A 23,345-nucleotide genomic window follows, 5' to 3' on the forward strand; every position below is an offset into this window, starting at 1 on the left:
AAAACAGTCTTACATTGCGGAACACTACAAATCGTGGTATCACAAAACTGGCGAATGGCGCTCTTCTCACCTATATCCCTAATTATTAAAATATAATGGCTACCAACCCAGTAAACCACATATCGTATAACAAAAAGCAAATAAAGTCGCATATGCGTCCATAAAAAATCTGAATCGCATTGTATATCAAACTTTGTCAGATTATTGTCAAAGGATGTTATATTGAATGCATCGTATACGATAATTTTTACCGTAGTGAAAATCAATCGTAATTGTGTGAATAAAAACTCGTAATGACTTATACTCCTTGCAATATCCTGTATGAGTGCGAATGAATGCCTATGTGAATCGTAATACAATCGAAACCACTTCAGTCCAAACGGCTCGTTGAAGTTTCAAGCAGTTGTAAAGATATAAATTGTGTAGTTTATGTTGGACAAAAATCCGAATCAGTTCAATATGTGCAGTGTGGTGCAATGGTAGAGTATGCGCCTGCAAATCCAAAGATCGCATGTTCAAGGCTTGGTGCTGGTAAGTTTTTTTTTTGTTTTTCATATTTTTATGTATAATCGTAATACTGTTCTCATGATGTCGGAAAAAAATCGTATAATGAAACTCGTATGTACCTATATCGCCTCCACTTTGGTACGTATATAGCCAATCTGTGCATTATATACGATTAAGTTGGTTCTTATATATTAACCTATATCAAGAGATATAGGTACCAAAATGTTGACTGGGAATAATGGTGCCCTATCGGCATATTGTCAGTCTAATCTCATGGTATGTTCATCCGACTCTTCATTTATGGGTTTCTTGTGTTCATTTATGTTTTAATATTGTGTAACAATTCTGCGTATTTGTTACTTAAACTATCTACATCTGTACGTTTGTTGACTGTGTGATTGTTGTTGGACTTATGACACATCTCCAGAAATGGTAGTGTGGATGTTTTAATAATATGGTCGATAATCTGTGTTTGGTCTATATTGAATCGGTGATTGTGCTCTATACAGTGTTGAATTAGCGTTGTGGTGGACTCTATCAGAGTTGCTTTGACCAGGGGTATAGCAAAAGTCAAAATCACCGAGGCAAACATAAAATACATACCTAAATATGTTTACTCTTTTATTCGTTGACTTACACAGATTTATAACTTAAAAATGATTTAACGCCAAAAAATAACGAGTCGTTTACAAGAGTTAACCTTGTTGAAACTTATGGAAAAAGGTCAACTGAATTAAGCGTGCACAAACCGAGAATGTCAGAATGCCCAAAACTGTCAAAATTTCCAAAAATGTCAAATTCATGTTTACTACGGTGCATCTGTATGGGGTTGACAGCTGCGCTATATCCCTGGCTTTGGCTGCTTCCATGTTAGTGTTGTTCTCTATCATAATCTTCTCTAGCTTGTTTACATTTGACTTGTGGCCTGATAGTCTTTTACCTAGATTGTTTTTAGTCATGCCTACATATGAGCTCTCACATTCGCTGCAGGGTATTTTGTAAATAATGTTGCTGATTTCGTCGTTGTTCTTAGGAATCAACACCATGCTTTACCATATTCTTGTTAAATGATTGAAACTAAAACGCTTAATGATAAAACCCTGCGCCTGTCCAGTGGTATGACAGATCCTTTTTAATATCTACGATACTCCGAACCGTCCTTGAAGGCAGATCTTAATATTCGTATCGATCAACACGAAGATCTTTGATGTCCTTACTAGCTTTATGAGTTTTAATAGCTGCAAGGTACCTCGTAACACCATTACAGACACATCACAGAATTTGATCAATATCTACGACACTCCAACCTGTCCTCGAGTACAGATCCTATTAATTAATTCGATCAACATGAAGATCTCCGGTGTCTTAACTATTTTTATGAGTTGAAATAGCACCACGGGACTTCATTACACCATTACAGACAAACTACAGAATTCGTTCGACATCTGCGACACTCCAAACTATCCTTGACTCAATATTCAAATCGATCAACATGAAGATCTTCGATGTCCCCACTAGTTTTATGAGTTGGAATAGCTCCAAGGTAATTGTGTTGAACTTGATGTAAAATTAAAAAAAAACACACAAACACAAATGAAGACATATAAAAAGCTCCAAGGTACCTCGTAACACCATTACAGACACACCACATAATTCGATCAATATCTACGACACTCAATACTGTCCTTGAGTACAGATCTTAATATTCAAATCGATCAACATGAAGATCGTCAATGTCCTCATTAGTGTTATGAGTTGGAATAGCTCCAAGATACCTCGTTATTAGAGACACACCACAGAATTTGATCAATATCTACTACACTCCAAACTGTCCTTGAGTACAGATCTTAATAATGAATTCGATCAACATGAAGATCTTTGAAGTCCTTACTAGTTTTATGAGTTGAAATAGCTCCAAGGTAATTGTGTTGAACCTAATGTAAAATTTAAAAAAAAAAACGCACAAATAAAGACATGAAAAAAGCTCCACGGGACTTTGTTACACCATTATAGACAAACTACATAATTTGTTCGCCATCTACGACACTCCAAACTATCCTTGAGAACAAATCTTAATATTCAAATCGATCAACATGAATATCTTCGATGTTCTAATTAGTTTCATGAGTTGGAATAGCTCCAAGGTTATTCGTAACACCATTACAGACACACCACAGAATTCGATCAATATCTACGACACTCCATACTGTCCTTTAGTACAGATCTTAATAATCAATTTGAACAACATGAAGATCTCCGGTGTCTTAACTATTTTTATGAGTTGAAATGGTACCACGGGACTTCATTACACCATTACAGACAAACTACAGAATTCGACACCTGCGACACTCCAAACTATCCTTGAGTACACATCTCAATATTCAAATCAATCAACATGAAGATCTTTGATGTCCTCATAAGTTTTATGAGCTGAAATAGCTCCAAGATACCTCGTAACACCATTAGAGACACACCACAGAATTCGATCATTATCTACGACACTCCAAACTGTCCTTGAGTACAGATCTCAATAATCAATTCGATCAACATGAAGATCTCCGGTGTCTTAACTATTTTTATGAGCTCATGTATGGTATAGTAGATATTCTGGAAATGTTATGATTTGTTTGTAATTTGGTATAATCATGTCCCATGGCGCTCAAACTAACATACAAGCTCGGGAACCTATGGCTTACTCTGATCTTGTAGACCTAAAATATCTGAACTCAGGAATGATTTGGAGTACCGCAGGAACTCTGAAAATGTTGTGATTTGTGTACACGGTGTAATGATGTCCCATGGGGTTGCTCCAACTATCTAACAAGCTCAGGACCCTATGAATCACTCTGCTGGTGTTGTGGACCCTCAATAACTGAACTCAAGAATGGTTTGGAGAACCGTTGCTATTAGCTATTCTGAATGGTTTGGAAGACCTTAGATATTCTGATAATTTTGTTTTTTTTATATACTGATGTAATATTGTCCCATGGGGCTTCACCAACAAACACACAAGCTCGGAAACCTATGAATCACTCTGTTGGTCTTGAAGATCTCCAATATCTGAATTCACGAACTATTTGGAGTACCGCAGGAACTCTGGGAATGTTGGGATTTGTATATACTGCAAAACCTCTTTTTGCGCCCAAAACGGGGGAGCGTAAATTGAATCAGAGCATAAAAAGAGGGAGCGTTATTTCGAATTTAGGGCGTAAAAAGAGGGAGCGTTATTTGAAATTTTGAGCGTAAAAAGAGGGAGCGCTATTTGGAATTTGGAGCGTAAAAAAATTTGCAAGCTTTTAGGTAAGAAGTGTCTTTTAACAATTTTGGTATTAGGGTCGTCCAAATTATTTCCGTTATCATGGTCGTCCAATTGTTTGAATGCTGAGGCCTTAAGATGTTCTTCGTACGCCAAGAAACCAACAAGTCATGAGTGGTGCAGATCCTTGATAACGCACAGTAAGACGTTCATCATCGTTTTCAAGTATTTAAAGTTTGACAGGAACCACCTGAAGCTTGGACCTGTGTTTTGTGATACACTGGATAGAATGCAACCATTGCATAGATTCACAGTCTCCCAAGAAAACCCTGGAAAAGGCCTTAAGATCTATACGCGTAACCAGAAATCTTCCGCCTTGTTTCAAAAATGGTACAACATCTTTGTGGTACATGGAATAGAATGCGTCCATTACATAGGTTCACGGTCATCGAAGAAAACCCTGGAATAGGCCTTAAGAGCTACACGCGTAACCAGTGCACTTTAGGCTTGTTTCAAAAGTGGTACAACTCCCTTGTGGTACATAAATTGAATGCGTCCATTGCATAGGTTCACGGTCATCCAAGAAAACCCTGGAATAGGCCTCAAGATTTACACGCGTAACCAAAAATCTTTCGCCTTGTTTCAAAAATGGTACAACCCCTTTGTGGTACATGGAATAGAATGTGTCCATGGCATATGCTAATGGGCATTAGACTGGCCCAGCCTAGTATGGGGAGAAAAAAAATCGATGGATTCTACGGGGCACCCCGTGCCTTTAGGTAAGAAAATCATTCTCTGAAAATTTCAGCTTGATCGGTTATTGCACAAGCTGGCGCCATTGATTTGAAATTAATATGAGGATTTCAGCCGAAATATATGAGAAAATACACCTCTGTTACTATTTCGAACAGAAAATTGGATGGAAGAGCCCGATTGAGCCTAGATTTGCAGGAAATGAAGTCAACATGCCACTGAACAATTTCACATAAATTCTACTTTGATTCAATAATCTTTAAATTAGCTTCTAGCTGGTTTATTTGGAGTTGGATTAAGCACTTTGAAATTCTTTTTTTTTTCGTTTCTTTATTAAGGAGGCTTTCAGCCCTTGGCTGGCTCACCTCCGGCTACTTTGAAACTCATTAATTGCCATGAGAACATACATGCATGCAATCAAAAGGTATCATGCAGTGCGTTACGTGGTTTCAAAAGTGCACTGAACAAAAGTAATAGCTAACTTCGATTACATGCGCTGCGCATGTTTTCCTGGCAATCACTGAATAAATCAGCTAAAACCAAAAAGTGTTCAATGCTCAATAACTGCGTCCATTACGGAGCCCACAACAACAAAAAAGAATTACTTAAAGACAAAACATAGAACAAGAAGGGGTCAACACAACTTGTTTATTTTTAAATAACGCTTTACTTGCTCCATTACGAGGGTTGATCCACAGACCGTGACTCTATAGAGTTCGTAGACTACCTGTAGCCCACGACAGCAACAAGAACTACTAGGAATACAAACATATACCAAAAAGGGTTCACACAACTTGTTTATTTTTCAATAACTGTCTCCATTACGAAGGTTGATCAACAGACCTTGACTGTGTGGAGTTCGTAGATCATGACAACAGCTAATACCACTTCGCATGCAAGCCTAAATTCTGTTTCTAGAACATCCGCAGTACTTAGATCATCTAGAAACCTCCGAAACTAATCCAAATTTGCCTCATATAAACAAAAGATATTTTAGTTACCAGATAAAGATTGTCGCTGTCGTCGCTGTCCGGAACATCTTTTGTTGGCGAGGATAGGGGAGCTAAATGTCAAAGAAGGAAAATCCATACGATTTGACAGCTTGGTACCCAACATGTTCCGGACAGCAGAACAAAGGGAACCGAAGCGACAATCTTTATCTAGTAACTAAAATATCTGTTATATAAACGCTTGAAACTTTTTTTTACACTCCTATAAAGCGTAAAAAGAGGGAGCGTTATGTCGAATTTGAAACGTAAATAGAGGGAGCGTTAGTTGGAATTTTGAGTGTAAAAGGAGGGGTGCAAAAAGAGGGAGCGTAAAAGGAGGGAGCGTAAAAAAAGGTTTTACAGTACTGGTGTAATGATGTCCCATAGGGTTGCTCTAACTAACACACAAGCTCAGGACCGTATGAATCAATCTATTGGTGTTGTAGACCTTCAATATCTGAGCTCAAGAATGGTTTGGAGCACCATAGCTATTCTGGGAATGTTGATTTTTTTTAAATACTGATGTAATGATGTACCATGGGGCTTCTACAACTAACACACAAGCTAAGGAACCTATCCAGCACTCTTGGAGACCTCTAAGATCTGAACTCAAGAATTGATTGGAGCTCCGTAAACATTCTGGGAATGATGTATTTTGTATATACTTTGATGTAATGATGTTCCAATGAGGTTTCTACAATCAACAATAACTAGCTCGGGAACCTATGAACTACTCTGTTGATCTTGTAGACTTCCAAGATATGAACTCAAAAATAGTTTGAAGTACCGTTGATGTTCTGGTAACACTGCGATTTGATAAAAATAGTTCAAGTATGTATCAAATACCATTGCCAACTTCATATTAGGATTGAGGCCCGTAAAACACTTTGTTGTATATGTAGATCGTCGAGATCTGAACTCAAAAAAACGTTTGGAAGCCCTAAAAGATCTCAAAAATATTATTTCTCCCCATATTTCAACTTTTTTATGGTTTGCATCTTTTTTATTTGTTTGGCATTGGAGTCACCAATATGAAAAAAAAAGGATTTGTTGCGAGTTAGAATTTGAAGATCAGCTCTCAACAAATTCTTTTGTTGTGCATTGCACTGGAAAGGCAAGAAGGCAGCAATAGAAGAGAATTGTCCAAAATTTGTTTCAACAAAAAACTCCCAATGTTTCAAAAACTTTGGTTTCAAACGAAGAATATAATATGTTATATGTTTGATACGTCTATGCGCTGCCGAGATGATCATTTCTGTAGATAAAATAATTTAGATCTCTTTTGATGAAATAAATAAGTCTCAGTTATAATGGCAACGTGTATAAACTGTTAGGAAGTTGAATAATTCATCTCGCTTACGCTTCAAAGATGGTGATGGACATTCGTGCCTGTTGTTCAACATTGCGCTAGAAGGTGTCATGCGGAGAGCCGGGTGTAACAGCCGGGGTACGATTTTCAACAGATCCAGTCAATTTTATTTGTTTCGCTTTGGATGAGCATGGACATTTGTTAGTTTCGGCCGAATAGTTTGCAAAGGTGGCAGAACTGTACACCCCGCCTGGAAACGTGAAGCAACAATGGAGTTGGACTGGTGGTGATACGCCTCCAAAGACAAGTGAGTACATGCTTGTGGGCGAAACAGAGCGCGACAGGAGCCCGCATATGGGGAAGCAGTGTTACGATGATAGACGGGGATACCTTCGAGGTGTGGTCGAGGAATTCGTCTACCTCGGATCCTTGCTAACGGCTGATAACAATGTCAGTCGTGAAATAGCGAAGAGCGCATCATCTGTGGAAGTCGGCCCTACTGCGGGCTCCAGAAGAAACTGCGGTCAAAAAGATTCGCCACCGCACCAAACGTGTCATGTACATATGTTAGCCAAGACCGGTTGTCCTCTGGACATGAAAACATGGACAATGCTCGAGGAGGAGACCTTGCAAGCACTCGGAGTATTCGAGAGACGGTGCTTAGGACCATCTTTGGCGGTGCTGCAAGAAGACGATGTGTGGCGGCTTAGAAGAATGAACCATGAGCTCGCCCAACTCTACAGCGCGAACCCAGTATCCAGAAAGGTAAGGTAAAGCTGGACGGAAGAATACGATGGGCAGGGCATGTTGCAAGAATGCGCGGACAGCAACCCTGCGAAGATGGTGTTCGCTTCCGATCGCTGGCAGGTACAGAGATGACGTGGGCGGCGCAGCGAGCGAGATTGGCAGACCAGGAGCAGAACGACTTCCGGCGATCGTGGGGCGTATCCGAGGATGGAGATGCGGCCTCGAATCCCGTGTGTATTGTGGCGTCAAATTGTTGATTCAGTGGTATCTGTTTAGATGTAGACTAAATAAATGAAATGAACGCTTCAAAGAGCGGGCATTCCAAATTTTCGAGAAAATTTTATACTAATCTGAACAGCATCAGTTTTGGTAGGTATGTATTTGCTTTGAGGATTGCATCAATCATGTGATGCAATCTGTTTGCAGATTTCCGTTTACCTTTGACAAAAAAAGAGGGTAAAAGTTTGCTTTTCTTGTATAGCAAGACCGCATTATTTTTTGCATTTAGCGTCCATCTCAATTCCCGTATTACACAAAAAATAAAACTTTTACCTTTGAGAATTAAACATTATCAGGAAATGAAAATCAACAACTATTCAACAAAATGTACGTAATTTCATATCTCAATGTCAAAACCAATAATTCGTCAATCTTTGACAGTCTTAGCCTTAAATGCTATCAGTTCAAGCAAGATTCACTCCACGGTGAAAGCTATTCCACACTATACATTGTTGAATTTGCTTATTCAACTAGGATTTAATGTATGCTTCTAATTATTTGATCATTATGTGTTTTGGTCATTCTCAAATCCGACCCATGATATGTCAAAAGAATCAAGTTCGGTCGAAATCTTCAACCACATATTTGTTCACAATCTGTGTGTTTGAAAAGTAAGTGGATGAACATTATTTCTAATCAGGAAGACCAATTATGTTTTTGTTTGGATTGGAAGAAGCTCACTTGAGAAGCTATTATCACATGAATTTCCCTTGGAAACAAATCAACGAAATGAAACAAAATTCAATTTATTTTTATTTGCATTGTTGCACATGCTTCGACATGCTTAGATTTGGGGCTTTCCTTTATTCAACAGAGTTTTTTTGTTTCAATTTTCAGTACTTTTTTAATTCTGTTCGGATCAGAGGAGCTCTTCATAAAATACAGTGCACAACCTTTCCAAAGACTTAGAGATTATTTAGTGTAATTTTGGTTTCGATGTTCTTTCTTACTTTGGTTCGTGGAAATTAGTCAATAAATTAATTACAATTACAATAAATAATAAATACAAGTAACATTACAAAGCAGCTGAGACGTCAAGAAAGGGAATCAAACTGTGGCAGAGGGATTTTTATTTCGGTGAGGATTTGCGTTGATTCCCCATTCCGGAGCTCAGCTGCGTTGGACTGTCTGCTGGCTGCAAGCATCCAATTTCTTCCGCATTCTTGGAGTGTGGTTATTTCGATCACGAGATCTTGAAGTGCGCGCACGTCGGGGAGTCAGGAAACTCCTCGATAGTCATCCTATCCTAATATTCTCGGCTTGAGGGGGTTTTCGTCGTAAGTCCTAATGACCGATTGGAGCACGGGTTTAGTTTTTGGGTTCGGGCAGGGCATCTCACGGCAGACAAGAGGATTTAGTTCTTTGGAACATGGGCCCGGTAAGCGCGGTCTTGCATCTGCATATCGTCGCTGATGGAGTTTCCAAAGCCTGAAGGTGGGTTTCAATAAACTTCGTGGGTGTCAGATTCACCATGGTTCGACGAGTAGGTATGGCATCTGCTGGACATATGGGTGCTTCACGATTTCGTAGGTGGTCTTTTTATTGTCCTTCTGGGGTGACCAGCTTCTTCAGTCCGATAATGGCGGAGATGACCAGAGCGATCTTACCGATGATCAGAGCCTTACCAGCAACGATAGCAATGGAGTGGTACACCATGGTCAGGATACCTCCCTTGATAGCCATTGCAGCGAGGAATGGTCCGAGGTACTTCTTCATCTTTTTGCGACCTTCCTCGACCAGACGTCCGGTCTCCTGTTGTCCTGAAACCAGCATACGTGGAACGTTCAGCGAAAGCTGATGGGAATCCATGAGGCCAGAAACGGCACATTGGTACGGTAGCTCATCGTCATGTAGCCGAGGACAGCTTGTTCGGTTCGAGTTCGTTCAGCGAGGGTTCGTTCATGGCTCGCTTTTAGTTTGTCTCATCGGCTTTCTTCACGATCAGCATTCCATCGCCAGTTTGATGCTTGGCAATTTTAAAGCACGGTCCGTCAACTTCAGCACTTTGGACTTTGATGCACGCCAGGTGATTCGTCACTGTCTTCGCAAAGAGAGTACACACTTTCACCAGGGCACGTACTGTACCATCTTCCGGCGGGGCTAGTTTGGATGGCGACAAGTACGCACAGCACACTACACACTAACTTGAAGGAAGCCATTGCACTGCTTCGATTATTATCTGCGGTGCAAATTTTTCAATGGGTAAAACAAACTAAACTACTAATTGATGGATCAATGTCTGCACGTTTCCTCCGACCTGAACCGTATTGAGCAATTTATACTACTGATAGCTTTCCTCGGGATGCAATGTTGTTACGAGTAAGTCGTGGTGTCGTATTCTGCAATGCTGTAAATTTATTTCAACCTTTGGAGGCTTAGCGAAAATCATCAAGTGGCTGTCGGACGGTTGCAGCGCAAGGTGTCGACAAGCGATTGGATGCAGTTAGTTATTTAATGGAATTGGGAAAAGAAAATTGGTTCTTCTCAGGACCAACATTTTACGAAAAGAAAGTTAATTAGAAAAGGACTGTTTCATGGCATCGGGTTTGGCGTGGTAGCGGTTGCTTTAGTGATTCCATCCATTAAAATTCAGTACATCATCTCCTCCGACGCGCCATCAAATTTGCTATTACGATTGAGTTTTGCACTTTGAAGAAAGTTTATTTCTGATCAAACTTCTTTGTATAAAATGGTCCTTTGTATAAAATCAATGACGCCACCTCAGTGGAAACTTTCTGCAACCACCCATCGTGATCGCTCGGACAGACAGATGCCGAAAGATAATGTTTTGTAGTATGGAGAAACTTCGTCTTGAGTCAAATTTCTGTGTCATTCCTCGCAACAATACGCATCTTAGATAAACAACATCTCTAACAAATTTCATAAGATTCTTAAAATTTGTCATCCTCCAACGGTCCGTTGTCTGCGGAGTCCGATCAAAATGGCTCACGCGCGTCGATAACCAGCTTTCTATATCTAATGAAGTAATTTCATTAGCCCCTTCATTAATCGTTATGGGTGCACTTATATTTACACCTATACCAGACCACAAGGGGCGGAGATAACGGCTTAATTTATTGTAAAAGCTGCTTTCGGCCGAGCAGCCATTTTGATAGGATTCGAAGAACAGTAAATAAGATTTTACGCAGAGCCGACACGGGAGCGAACACAGCACACGAAGCGCTGATAGTATTTTCAAAGGAAAATCATCGAATTGGTGGTGGAAGTCTGCTTTGGTGGTCGTCATTCAACCTCAACAAACCAGCATTTTGTGAAGAAAGAGTTGATTACAAAAATGACGTCTGTTTCGATCCCGTGCGATGCAGTGCGATGCTGAAAATTTATTCCAAACTAGTTGACCCGCAGACGTTGTCCTGCATAGTAGGCGTTGATGCGTGTTGTGAACTGCCTGCGAAATTCTCATACGAATCTTTGTTTTATTTTTTGCTATTGACTCAACTTTGCTTATGATTTTCACATTGGAAATATCATATAAACCCGTCGGACTATAAACGAACGTAACTGCTGAAGGAATGAAGAAAATCCGTCCAGCCGTTTTCGAGTTATGCGGATACGAACACAGACCATTTCATTTTATTATATAGAAGATGGTGGCGTCTTGCGAAAACTCATCGAGTGGTCGTCGAACAATAACAACACGAAGTGGAATTCTAACCCTAACGTTTCGACAAGCATTGGGTTGCAGTTAGTTATTGGAAACGTGCATTGGGGACACAAAATTGGTCCTTCTCAGGATCAGCAGCTTCTGAACAGAAAGGGTTGATTGCAAATGGACTGTTTCGGTGGAATTGGCGTTTGGCGTGATAGTTCGGTTGCTGTAAGCGATTTCAATCATTCGAACAAATTTGTTGCGTTGTCACTCACCGACGCGCGCTTTTCATTCTGCTATCGAAGAAAAACTGTTAACGCCAAACTATTAATATTGGACTTTGATGAACATTCTTGCATCCCAGTTGAACTACCTTGTAGAAAATAATGGTACTGTAAAGAACCGATATTTTCAAATATGGAGCTTTTCAATCTCAACTACAACAAAATATAATCAAAATCTTGTGAGGAAATTCCATTTGACTGCTGACGCCATCCATTTGAACAAACTCATTGCATCATCTCCTCCGAAGTGCGCTTGTGGTTTTACCAAAGGCAACTTTCTCGTCGCCAAACGATGGTAACCCGAAAAATCGATATCATTTCTAATGACTAACGAACAAAACCAAAGAATCTTGGCAGAAAATTTCACTTTCCGTCGACGACGGCCAAATCGATAGACGCCACCTTAGTGAAAAATGTCGTTTAGCTGCCTTGTTTTTCAAATGGCGCATTATTAAAAACAACAAATCTTTCCAAAATCGTCATTGACGTTTAAACAGCCGAACAGTCTGTTTGTCTGGGTAAACAATTTTTCTAGCGTCAAACCTCTTCTTGGATAAATAGTTTAAGTCCTGAAAAGGACTGTTTAATTTATTCTTGAAGTCCTGCTCACGTTGCCACCAGCGCGAAAACGATGCATCTACGCTTCCCATCGCGGCGGAAGTCGAACGTTGCAAATTAATATATTTGTGTTTTGTTTCGCGCCACCTCCGATTCTGTGTCTGTGTGTGAATGTCTTCTAGATTCTGATGATATCCACTGAAAGATAGACGAATGCCTTCATGGCGATGCGACCGATGAGTCGTTCCTTTTCCACGGCTGGTTCATCCAACTGGGAGCTACCTTCAGTTTCTTGATTCGGTTGACCTCCGAGCAGTTTGCACAATGCTTATAAATTTACAAAATTATGATGAAAATACCCTCCATTTCGTATAGCTACGTAGTCATATCGTCACCTTTGCGTACAACCCGATTGGCTGCACCTTTGAGTTTTAGTTATATTTGGTAGAATAATGACAACAGCTGTAAAAGTAAACAACGTTAAGCAAATGTGATTCACCAATCATTATCAAATCTGGTATATAAACACTACCTAATCCATCGATTGATACGTCGATTTAAATAGTTCCTATGATTCACTAGATAAAATAGCCTATCCATATAAATGATTTGATCGGCGCCAGATTTAGTAGGTATTCGTGAAGGTTGATTTTATGACACTCAATCTACCCCAATTTTCGGTAATAAAACAGTTGGTTTCGTTGGCACCGATTTCGTCGCAATACAAACAGTTGGTTTCGTCTAACCCGATTTCGTCGGTAATAAAACCGATGGTTTCGTAGGCACCGATTTTGTCGGTGTACCGGAAATTTTCCAACTGTCAATGTTTTATTGACCAGTGCATGATGACGTAGGTTGACAGTTCACAGAGCTTGTTTAGGACTTAGTCTCTGGAGCTGCTTCCGGAAAAACTGTTTGTGATTAATTCAGAATATTGATGTCTTCTGTGATTGATTTATGGTAGGAATTCAAGCATTAACTAGAATATTTGGATCAAAATGATTTTGAACGAAAATTACATTTTTTATTTTCAGCTAATCGATTTTAATTCTAACACCCTTAAACAAGCTCTTGAACTGTCAAAAGTGAGGTTAAGTCAAGATCTTGCATTGGTCTATGAGGCACTTTTATTGCATCTGACGTCGATTGAACCGTTTGACGTCTAGAATGCGTTCAGTTATCGAACGCGATTCGTTAACTGAAAGTAAACATTTTGCAGTTATCGAGCGGCTACTGTATGCCCAAGGAGCCCTCGAAAACATCCTTGATCGAAACGGAATAGAACTCGCCATCTCCGGAAGGCAATTCTACGCTTTTTCGCAGGGTAGCTGGAGATCCGTCGTAGTAAATTTTTCCGTTATTCCTTCTGGACTTCCTTCCTCCGGAAGTCGAAAAAAACTCCTGAAATTCCCACAGTTTTCCTACAGAAATCTTGACAAAATCCTGCAGGAATGCTTCCACAGTTTTTTTTCTCTGAAGGATTCGCGAGAAAAAGTTGTAAGGAACTGTATCGAAAATAAGTTATCCACATTATTTTGTTCGAATAAAATCGGATGAATTTTAAAAATGTATTAAAATTTATCTAGCAATATATGTTAATTCTGTTTGTCAAGTTTTATGAAAAAATATAATACTGAATGAATATTGCACTTTTCCAACATTTATTCAAGCAATTTTCGTACTGGTAAAAATTGGCTATAAATTACTCCGTTTTATAACATGATTCTGGTCCAAATTCGGTAACATGAATTTGATTTTCTTCCTTTTCGATAGGTTAGCGAACGTGTAGTATTCCCAAGCTTGTTGACCATGAATTTTACCTTTGTGGATAGCAAACGCGTCAAATTATCCATCTCGATGCCCTTCTTGAGCCATTGTCCAAAACTTGAATTTCGATATCACTTTCAATTTGCTATACATCGAAACTACAAATTTTCAACAAACAAACAAACTCTGATTTGAAACCTCTTACGAATACATTAAATGCAGGGTAAAACAAACCAATTCCTTCATAAGCTTCTGAGCAGTAACACTTTGAAAGTGGATAACTTATTTTCGATACGTCCTTAACAACATCCGAAAGAATCTAAACAATTCTCTTGAAAAAGTTGGTTCCAATTAAAACCACCAAAGATATGATTGGGCAATTCCAATAAAAATCGAGAGATTCTGAATAAATCCTAAAACTTTTCTGGGAGAACTGCTAAAAGATTCTTAAAAGAACACAAGATTTCTGAACTCCCGGAGAAATGCCAGAGATCGATACTGAATTTCTAGAACAAGAAATGTTAAAATGAACGACAGAAAAAAACTTGGGAGATTTCCTGGAGGAACTAATTGAAGAACATCCTGAATAATTACTAAAGGAACATTCTGAGGATTCCTGGAAGACTCCCTCCTTGAATAACCTGCAAAACAAAAAGTAGAATTTTCTTTGCGAAAATCCATGAATGCGGGCTCTAGCGGGCGCCGTGCACATCGCTCCTCATTATAGCTGATCAATTAAACTACAATTATTACTTCGCGAAGTTGAACTGGGACACTAGATAAAACAAATTTCCCTTGCTTTAATTTCGTCGAAATTGTTCAGAAAAAGAAAAACAGAGTGTCTGCAACTTTTGATCAATAACAAAATGACGTTTCCCAAAATAGCAACCTGTATGAAAATTAGAACAATATGGGCGCTAAATTTGGAAACCACACTAATTTTGAGTTACGTTCTTATTTTATATTCCCGTTGAATACCTCCGGTGTAAAAGTGGGTCCCAGGCCCGGAAATAGCGATAGGGCCCCAGATGGGGACTCCGTGGAAGTGCTCTTAGAGCGTTGAGCAATCGGCCCTATCGCACTGTCGGAAGACAACCCTCCGAGGCAGCATTTCTTCAAGCCCTCCCGCTTTGTAAAGCCCACCAACCAGCACGCGATTTATCAGTGAGCCATACACGCGACAGCCTAACCGCTATTCTTGATCCGAGATTTCTAACCCCGAACTGAGCCAGCGCAACACATCATACCATCCTGACACACTTAGTGTAAGTAGAGTGAACAATAAAAAATTATAAAAGACCGAGGGTGATACGATTGTTCATTGATCAACCCAGCACACACTTTGTCTTAGCCGACCCTGGGAAAAGAGGCGGTGTGTAGCCCACCCCAGACGACTTGCGTGGCTTGACCAGAAGTTAGGGGATTGGACAAACCCTTCTGGTGTTGTCAGAGTCCAGGAATTGTTACCCCAGCTAACAACGTTTATACAAGTGTACGTCTACTCTGATTTTCAGAAAATACCCATTGCTCGTTTTTGCTTGATCACTTTATGTCTCACTCATTCTACGCGAAAATTCTCGATGATCAATTATGAAAATGGCGTCGGGATGCGCTCAGCCTAGCCACACCACCACAAGTTGATATCGTTTACCGTGGTTATCAATGACATGAGAGATAACAATTATCAACGACACAATTTTTCAAACGATAATGTATCAACGCTTGCATGTTTTACATTGAAACAATGGTATTGATTATAAACAAATGGGAATGAAAAACATATGTGTCTATTAGTTCCAAGTTATTAAATTCAATAAACTATTATTAATAAAAATACATGTTTTGTATATCGACTAAAGATTTTTCCATTGTTCAACAAAACACATTATTACCTGTATGTTTGCTTATCTAATTAATAACGTCTCCTCCCCAATTAACTGGTGCACGACTAAAGATTTTGTTTATAAAACAGTGAATAGAGCTTAATTTGACATCGAAAATAGGAAACAATTTATGAACTAATTTATGTGCGATTAAAAGTAAAGATAATGTTTCAAATGCAGAGGATTTATTGCATGCCCTTCGGCCGATGTCAGGATATGATTTCAGCCATTTTACCGACAAAATTTTCAAAACTAAAACAGAAGAAGGTGACACTATTCTCATTCAATCACCTGTCATTGTCAAACTCTACACTCCAAACAGGTATCGTTATAATTTGTTCCTGAAAGATCAGGAGATACATTTATTGACTTTTGAATTCCTACCCAATAAAGTAAAGAAATTAATCTACCTATACAAGTCACTTACACGCTTGATTATGGAGGTAGCTAAGAAGTTTATACCCTATGCGAGTTGAAAAGATGGAAGATGTTACCGCATTTTCCAGTCAAGTCAATCCAGTCAGGCAGTACAGCTTTCTTATGTTTAATTATATATAACAAAACCCAGGTGAATAATGGCGGCGTATTTGAACTAGAGCTGCACGACGACGATATAATTTGATGTAGAAGATGATTCAAACGAGGCTCATGGTTTCGAACCAGAGCCAGCAATTCCCTGACGCTAATCTTGAGCAGAAGGTTCCGAAACTATACCCTATCAAGAAATTGTAACCCAGACAAAATGAAGCTGGGTCCGCAGGATTTCGAACTAAGGAAAGTCCTGAAATGGGTACGCAAAGTGTTCCAAGTCCGGAAAACAACAGGCGCGGATGCAAATTTCGTCTTCGCCATGAAGGTGCTAAAAAGCGTCCATTGTTAGAAGCCAAAGGACACTGATCATCACGAGCAGAGCGCGTTTGAAGCGTACGCCACCGTTTATGTGAACTTGTCTACGCGTTTCAAACGGATGGGAAGTTGTATTTGATTCTGGAATACCTGAGTGGTGGTGAGCTGTTCGTGCATTTGGAACGCGAAGGAATATTTCTAGAGGATGCGACATGCTTTACATGAGTGAAATTACTGGTGTTGGAACATTTACAAGCTTGGTATAGTCATCGAGATTGAAGCCGAGAATGTGCTGCTGGATGCTCAAGGTCATTCAAATTGACGGATTTTGGACTCTGTAAGGAGCACATTCAAGAGATACGTTACGCACACTTGCTGTGGCACAATTGAGTATATGCACCGGAAATTCTAACTAGAAGCGGCACGGAAAAGATGTTGACTGGTGGTCGTTAGGCGCTGATTTCGACATGCTAACAGGTTCACCTCTTTCACGGCAGACACCCCAAACGTACGATAGATGCTATTCTTAAAGGTAGGTTGAATATTCCAGCATTCCTGAGCAACGAATCGAGAGTCTCATTCGACGCCTTTTGAAGCGACAGATATCGATGCGTCTCGGCTCTGGATCCATGGACGGAATAGCTGCGAAACCCCTTCTTCAAAATGTTGATTGGGGCGATGTCCTCGCCAGAAGGGTGGATCCACCGATTAAGCCGTTTTTGCAAGGTGAAGATGACGTTTCGCAGTTTGATAGCAAATTCACCAAGCAGGCACCCGTTGATTCACCGGACGACTCGAAGCTGAGCGAAAGTGCCAACCTCATTTTCAAGGGCTTCACATATATTGCACCGTCGGTTCTGGAGGACATGCAACATCCCCACGGCAGCCATCATCATCACTACCACCCATATGGCGATCACAGCAATCATCGACGCCATCATCATCACCAGAGCGGAAATCATCATCGGTTGGGAGTTGCGATGGAGACCGGCTCCATTACTTTGGCCGATGAGCAAGTGCTCAGTATGCCCCGATCACATACGGTTTTTGCTTCAGGGCGGAGCGATGCCGCTGCCGGATTCATGGCGTATAAACAGTTTTAGGTGTTTCAGAAAGTGTTCAATGAACCAACGGTAACTTTGCAAATGATCGGATAATTTTTGTAGAATCATTTCATTCACATTTCCAGTTCCACTCAATCTATAATGATGCCACCATAATTCATACGATAACTAGGCATTAAAAATATATCAACTATCACTACCATTGTTCCTAAAGACAAAGTATATTCATGTATCTGTACTGTTATTATGTAAATTTCCTAACTATGAATATGATTTGTCTAGAGTCAACTTTTAAAGTCATGCGATCTAATTTTAATGACTTGAATGTATTTTCACTATATACAAAACAGGTAATCTGTGAAATAAATATGAACAATAAAATCAAATAACCTGTGCAATTAATTATATAACATACCAGCTGTTGTTATTCAATCCGATGTTTTGACCCTGGATCTACAACTAATAAAATAATAAACACAAACAATGCTCCCAAAGAAGTCGAAAGATTTGCATGCTAACTATCATCTACTCAGTGATTGAGTGAAATTGTATTGACCTCTCTTTTCTTCCACGGATATTTTACTCAATTTCCGTCAAAAGTGGGACAACTCAAATGAGTTGTCTCTGCGACGTGAATTGAGTGAAATTTTATTGGAAGAAAAGAGTCAGCAATACAATTTTACTCAGTCACTGTGCTTCCAATTGCTAGTCCCGTTTCATCGCTTCTTCGCCGATTTTCTGTTCTCTCGTTGACTATTCGTTACTTGTTTTTCAAATGCTGGCATTGAGACCTGACCAAACAACCAATTCATAGTTTTGCATACCATAACCCTCTATGGCCTCAGACGACAATCAGCTGTCCCCATGAAACATATTGCGAGCCACTCTTTCTTGATGGGCAGATTCACGCTTGATTAGGTTTTCACTTGGGAGAGAACAAAGGACCTCTTTCCTGTACATATGTTCAAAATTCCACCGCGTCGCCGATGATTTTCTTACAACATCCGTCAAATTATATCGGCGTGCCGCCATATAAAATTCACGCCGCAAAAATTGATCACACGGTATTAATTTTCATATGAGACCTATCCGACTTTCTGGCCTTTGATCTTCCGGAAGAATTGCTCGAGAAACTTCCCGAGGAGTTTTTGGAGGAAGTTCCGGAGGCCTTCCTCGAGAAAATTTCGGGAATTCTTGGAGGAGCTTTCGGGAAATCCTGGAGGAACTTCCGGAGAAATTCGGAAGAGTTCCTGGAGGAATTTCCAGGGCATTCCTGGAGGAACTTCGGAGGCGTTCCTGGAGGAACTTCTGGAGGCGTTCCTGGAGGAACTTCCGGAGGCGTTCCCAGCACTTCCGGAGGCGTTCCTGGAGGAACTTCGAGAATCGTTCCTGGAGGAACTTCCGGAGGCGTTCCTGGAGGAACTTCCGGAGGCGTTCCTGGAGGAACTTCCGGAGGCGTTCCTGGAGGAACTTCAGGAGGCTTCCTGGAGGACTACCTCAGTAGGAACTGCCGGAGGCGTTCCTGGAGGACAGAATTCTGGAGGAACTACGGGAAATTCCTGGAACTTCCGAGTCTGGAGACTTCCGGGGAAATTCCTGGAGGAATTTCGAAGAATTCCTGGAGGAATTTCCGGAGAATCCTGAAAACTTTCGGAGAAATTCCTGAGAAAACTTCAGGAAAAATTCCTGAAAAAACCTTCCGGAGAATTCCTGGCGAACTTCCGGAGGAATTGCGAATTTCCGGAGGTTCCTGGAGGAACTTCCGGAGGAATTCCTGGAGAACTCGGAGGAATTCCTGGAGGAGAACATCCGGAGGAATTCCTGGAGGAACTTCGGAGAATTCCTGGAGGAACTTCGGAGGAATTCCTGGAGGAACTGGGAGAATTCCTGGAGCTCGGAGGAATTTCCTGGAGAACTTCGGAGGAATTCCTGGAGAACTTCCGGAGATTCCTGGAGGAACTTCGGAGAATTTCGGAGGAACTTCCGGAGGAATTCCTGGAGAACTTCGGAGGAATTCCTGGAGGAACTTCCGGAGGAATTCCTGGAGAACTTCCGGAGGAATTCCTGGAGGAACTTCCGGAGGAATTCCTGGAGGAACTTCGGAGGAATTCCTGGAGGAACTTCGGAGGAGATTCCTGAAGAACTTGGGAGAATTCCTGGAGGAACTCGGAGGATTCCTGGAGAACTTCGGAGAATTCTGGAGGAACTTCCGGAGAATTCCTGGAGAACTTCCGGAGGAATTCCTGGAGGAACTTCCGGAGGAATTCCTGGAGGAACTTCCGGAGGAATTCCTGGAGAACTTCGGAGGAATTCCTGGAGAGAACTTCCGGAGGAATTCCGGAGCTTGAGGAATTCTGGAGGAACTTCCGGAGGAATTCCTGGAGGAACTTCGGAGGAATTCCTGGGACTTCGAGGAATTCCGGAGAACTCGGAGGAATTCCTGGAGGAACTCGGAGGAATTCCTGGAGGAACTTCCGGAGGAATTCCTGGAGGAACTTCCGGAGAATTCCTGGAGAACTTCGGAGGAATTCTGGAGGAACTTCGGAGGAATTCCTGGAGGAACTTCGGAGGAATTCCTGGAGGAACTGGAATTCCTGGAGAACTTCGAGGAATTCCTGGAGGAACTTCCGGAGGAATTCCTGGAGAACTTCCGGAGAATTCCTGGGAACTTCCGGAGGAATTCCTGGAGGAACTTCCGGAGGAATTCTGGAGGAACTTCCGGAGGAATTCCTGGAGGAACTTCCGGAGGAATTCCTGGAGGAACTTCGGAGGAATTCCTGGAGGAACTTCCGGAGGAATTCTGGAGGAACTTCGGAGGAATTCCTGGAGAACTTCCGGAGATTCGGACTGGAGGAATTCCTGGAGGAACTTCGGAGGAATTCCTGGAGGAGAACTTCCGGAGGAATTCCTGGAGGAACTTCCGGAGGAATTCCTGGAGGAACTTCCAGGAGGAATTCCTGGAGAACTTCGGAGGAATTCTGGAGGAACTTCCGGAGGAATTCCTGGAGGAACTTCCGGAGGAATTTCTGGAACTTCCGGAGGAGATTCCTGGAGGAACTTCGAGTTTCTGGAGGAACTTCGGAGAATTCCTGGAGGAACTTCGGAGGAATTCCTGAGGAACTTCGGAGGAATTCCTGGAGGAACTTCGGAGAATTCCTGGAGGAACTTCCGGAGGAATTCCTGGAGGACTTCGAGGAATTCTGGAGGAACTTCGAGGAATTCCGGGGAATTCCGGAATTCTGGAGGAACTTCCGGAGGAATTCCTGGAGCTTCGAGGAATTCCTGGAGGAACTTCCGGAGGAATTCCAGGAGGAACTTCTGGAGGAATTTCTGGAGGAACTTCTGCAGGAATTCCTGGAGAACTTCTCAGGAATTCCTGGAGGAACTTCGCAGGAATTTCTGGAGGAACTCCGCAGGAATTCCTGGAGGAACATCTAGTGAAATTTTGGAGGAATTTCAATTCCTGCTGGAGACCACTCAAATGGGAATATTGCTAGACTAAGATATTTTATACTTTAACGTTTCATGAAACTTAAATGGGACTTCACATTGAGCGTCGTAAATTGCTTTTTTTGCTGGTTTCGATTCATATTTGTTTAATTGTCATGGTTTAAGTATCTAAAAACGCTCTAACAATAAATTCCATAAATTACTGAAGCGCCCAAAATGTTGTAAGTTCTTTGTGTTTGTTCTGATTAATTAGGAAATCGTGAAGAATAATATTCAAGCAAATCCAACTGGATCCATCGCACCACCGAAAGGGACGATGCTCAATCAATATATTATTTAGCGGATGCTTCTACTTGCCATGGATAGATGTCAGAAGGCCATCCGTTAGGTTAATTGATTAAATTACGGCTGAGAAGGGTAAGACTAGGCTAATGGGATGTGATTATGTAAGAAACGAGCAACAGCATCCAGATTGGAATGGTTTCCTTACCTTCCTGCTGGGCATAAATGAGATACAGCGCTGGTGAAAGCATGAAGAATTACTTCATCCCTCCAACCTCGGGCTGGATTGGATGATGTTGGTACTTATATGCCGTGGGCTGTTTGCTAATTATATATTGCGTAAATACATCTCACAAGTTTTCCATTATTATGTAGGTCAGTGGGTGACTTCGTTAAATTCGGAACAAAGAGTATTTCTTTTCTCTGCTTCATGCTCTATTCGACTGTCAATCAAAGTCTTCGCCGCCTCTTCTTATCTGATTTCTGATAGAATCAATTTCACGGAAAATAATCATCCAGTCGAGAAATAAAATGCACCATCTGAGTGTTCCACCTCCTTAGGGACCAATACCGATGACAAGCACAAGGTTTCATTTTCAATCCCTTATGCGTTTCCACTCCCACTTCCGAGAGGTTTGCCTGCTACAATTTCCCACCGGGACAAATAGCGACAAAACTTGTTCGAATCCATATCCAATATCCGCGGTGGTTTTTCTCGATTACGGGTTTCTGCGGTGTGCTTCGACTGGAGCGGATTATGGACCTACCGTAATCGAATCGGGATTTTATGTCGCGCTCTTCCACTCTGCTCGCCTCAGAATCTTGATGGTAGAAAGTTCCGTTGCATCCAGCTGATCATTGAAATGGTCACCAGAAACAATACAACCTCTTCGGCGACTTGGTCAGAGCTATGTATTACATAAACTGGACAGCAAACAAAGCACATTCAGGCAATTATACGATTCAATCAGCTATAACTTCATTCGCATCATATAGTGGTTCTATCTCTGCGTCTGTTCATTTAAGCACACGTTGTTCCAAAAGGCTTGAATACGAATTCTCCCAAGATTTGATTAATAATATTTCTAGGCTTCTGAAACTTGGGATATCTTTTAGTTCTACAACAGTTAATAATGAAAAGTTTCTATGTCGTTTGTAACCGGTGGTGCAAGAGACATTTCATTGTTCCGATCAAAAATAATTTCCAAAGGAAAATTCTATTTTAAGTAGTAGGATATGCTTCACACTTCATATACGAAGAAAATCTTTAGCACTTATGAATCACCGTGCTAGGCGAATGATAGCATTGACCATCACTTCTCTTCTGGGCAGAAAAGCAAGCTGGAACCATTTCAACGGCACACGGCTCGATTGAATAAATGTATGTTTCCGTCAGCGAGCGAGAAGAAACACTATAATTAGGACGGACTTGATTCATCTCCTGCTAACTGGTCTCATCCCTCATGAGAAAAATGAGCGTCGAACTCATTGAAGGCCGTAACGACGTGATAAAAGCGAAGCTGCTCGTCTACTCTCCTTGACGATGACGTCGCGATGCAAAGGGTATGGGCGCGCGCTGGCGTGGTCGTTCTGTTCTATAAACTCGGAAAATTATAACCTTTTAAGGTACGACGGTATGACTGAAAGTCAGACAATTAATCATTCATACGGCTGAATGGGATGCATCTCGGACATATCGTAAAGTGGATGGAAGCTGATATAATGTTCCATGTGTTATCTGCAGCAGATTTCCATTTACGA

At 41.0% G+C, this 23,345-nt stretch overlaps 2 pseudogenes; one reads left to right on the plus strand and one right to left on the minus strand.

The window, feature by feature from the left end:
• Positions 1–8,741: 8,741 nt before the first annotated feature.
• On the minus strand, positions 8,742–10,131 carry LOC134208374 (uncharacterized; annotated as a pseudogene).
• A 6,248-nt stretch (positions 10,132–16,379) lies between these two features.
• Positions 16,380–18,272, plus strand: LOC134206155 (ribosomal protein S6 kinase beta-1-like; annotated as a pseudogene).
• The last annotated feature ends 5,073 nt before the right edge of the window (positions 18,273–23,345 follow it).

This window comes from Armigeres subalbatus, chromosome 1 (assembly GCF_024139115.2).
Source record: "Armigeres subalbatus isolate Guangzhou_Male chromosome 1, GZ_Asu_2, whole genome shotgun sequence".
NCBI lineage: Eukaryota > Metazoa > Arthropoda > Insecta > Diptera > Culicidae > Armigeres > Armigeres subalbatus.